Source organism: Battus philenor, unplaced genomic scaffold, assembly GCF_028537555.1.
Source record: "Battus philenor isolate CCGP_79_NKW_IND1 unplaced genomic scaffold, ilBatPhil1.0.hap1 SCAF_36, whole genome shotgun sequence".
Classification (NCBI taxonomy): Eukaryota; Metazoa; Arthropoda; class Insecta; order Lepidoptera; family Papilionidae; genus Battus; species Battus philenor.
In genome coordinates this window covers 545,001-547,500 of record NW_027181700.1, presented here as the reverse complement: position 1 = coordinate 547,500, position 2,500 = coordinate 545,001, and the positions used below count along the sequence as shown (strand labels likewise).

Genomic DNA, 2,500 nt, shown 5'->3' with positions numbered 1-2,500 from the left:
CCGTTTGGTATGCCCCGGTCGGCGCTCGTCTCTCGGCGTTTTTCCGCCACCCGGCCGCTTCGACGGCGGCGGAGGCAGCGGCGGCGGTAGCACTTTCGACGAATGCCACCACCGCCACCGGCCACCGCCACGGCGCCGTCGCCGCTGCGCCGTTAGGCGTAATAGACGCTAGAGACAATTATTTCACATTTTATTTTTTATACATATATACAAACACGCACACACACACGCACGCACACGCGCGCGCGCTCGTCCGCATTAGATACGAACAGCAGCGCGCGCGCGTACGTACATATATATGTATATATGTCGTATATATATATCATTATGGATGTATTACATATATATATGTGTAAACACGGTATGTACGAAGTCGTCGTCGTCGTCGTCGTCGTCGTCGTCGCAACAGCAACAACAGCAACAGCAACAGCGGCGCAACAACGTTCGTGAACATATCACGCGTCTCGCACACATACACACACGTTAATGATCCTTCCGCAGGTTCCCCTACGGAAACCTTGTTACGACTTTTACTTCCTCTAAATGATCAAGTTTGGTCAACTTCCCAGCAACGCCGACGGCCGTGAAGCCACCGCGTGTCGGTCCGAAGACCTCACTAAATCATTCAATCGGTAGTAGCGACGGGCGGTGTGTACAAAGGGCAGGGACGTAATCAACGCGAGCTTATGACTCGCGCTTACTAGGAATTCCTCGTTTATGGGGGATAATTGCAAACCCCAATCCCCAGCACGAAGGAGTTTCAACGGGTTGCCCGGGCCTCTAGGCCAGGGAGAACATGCTGATTCCTTCAGTGTAGCGCGCGTGCGGCCCAGGACATCTAAGGGCATCACAGACCTGTTATTGCTCAATCTCGTGCGGCTCGAAGCCGCCGGTCCCTCTAAGAAGAATTTTAATACGTCGCCAGTGAGTTGCGCCACCGGAGCGGCGCACACCTAAATGACGACGCCTATTTAGCAGGCTAGAGTCTCGTTCGTTACCGGAATTAACCAGACAAATCGCTCCACCAACTAAGAACGGCCATGCACCACCACCCACCGAATCAAGAAAGAGCTGTTAATCTGTCAATCCTTCCGGTGTCCGGGCCTGGTGAGATTTCCCGTGTTGAGTCAAATTAAGCCGCAGGCTCCACTCCTGGTGGTGCCCTTCCGTCAATTCCTTTAAGTTTCAGCTTTGCAACCATACTCCCCCCGGAGTCCAAAATCTTTGGTTTCCCGGAAGCTGCCCGCCGAGCCATCGTAGTAACGTCGGCGGATCGCTAGATGACATATTTACGGTTAGAACTAGGGCGGTATCTAATCGCCTTCGAACCTCTAACTTTCGTTCTTGATTGATGAAAACACCTTTGGCAAATGCTTTCGCTGATGTTCGTCTTGCGACGATCCAAGAATTTCACCTCTAACGTCGCAATACGAATGCCCCCAGTTATCCCTATTAATCATTACCTCGGAGTTCTGAAAACCAACAAAATAGAACCGAGATCATATTCTATTATTCCATGCACGAAATATTCAAGCAGCATTTTGAGCCCGCTTTGAGCACTCTAATTTGTTCAAAGTAAAATTGTCGGCCCATCTCGACACTCACCGAAGAGCACCGCGATAGGATTTTGATATTGAACCGCCGTTTTACCGACGGCTCACCGACGATATGCTCCGCAGACGTGTCAGTATCACCGCGGATGCGGTGCACCGACAGCGCGGCGCACAAATGCAACTACGAGCTTTTTAACCGCAACAATTTTAGTATACGCTATTGGAGCTGGAGTTACCGCGGCTGCTGGCACCAGACTTGCCCTCCAATTGTTCCTCGTTAAAATATTTAAAGTGTACTCATTCCGATTACGAGGCCTCGTAAGAGTCCCGTATCGTTATTTTTCGTCACTACCTCCCCGTGCCGGGAGTGGGTAATTTGCGCGCCTGCTGCCTTCCTTGGATGTGGTAGCCGTTTCTCAGGCTCCCTCTCCGGAATCGAACCCTGATTCCCCGTTACCCGTGACAACCATGGTAGTCGCAGAAACTACCATCGAAAGTTGATAAGGCAGACATTTGAAAGATGCGTCGCCGGTGCTGGACCATGCGATCGGCAAAAGTTATCCAGATTCATCAAAATTAACGACTTCGGACGCGAGGCCCTCCGTCGATTGGTTTTGATCTAATAAAAGCACTCATCCCATCACTGGTCAGAGTTCTGATTGCATGTATTAGCTCTAGAATTACCACAGTTATCCAAGTAACCGAGGTAAGATCTAAGGAACCAAAACTGATATATTGAGCCATTCGCGGTATCGCCTTAATACGGCTTGCACTGAGACATGCATGGCTTAATCTTTGAGACAAGCATATAACTACTGGCAGGATCAACCAGGGAGCTAGCTAGTAGAGCTAACACACACCAACACCGCACATACGAGAGATATGAGGGTGATGATGATATGATAGACGTGTGACAAGCGACGCGTCGGACGTTCGAAACGCCGTGA

General features: G+C 50.5%; 1 non-coding gene across 1 annotated transcript; it reads right to left on the bottom strand.

Annotated features, from left to right (window-relative positions):
- Positions 1-484: 484 nt before the first annotated feature.
- LOC137927705 (small subunit ribosomal RNA) lies at positions 485-2,388 on the bottom strand. The gene has a single exon (XR_011107849.1). It is a non-coding gene; the product is annotated as a small subunit ribosomal RNA (ribosomal RNA).
- Between the last annotated feature and the right edge of the window lie 112 nt (positions 2,389-2,500).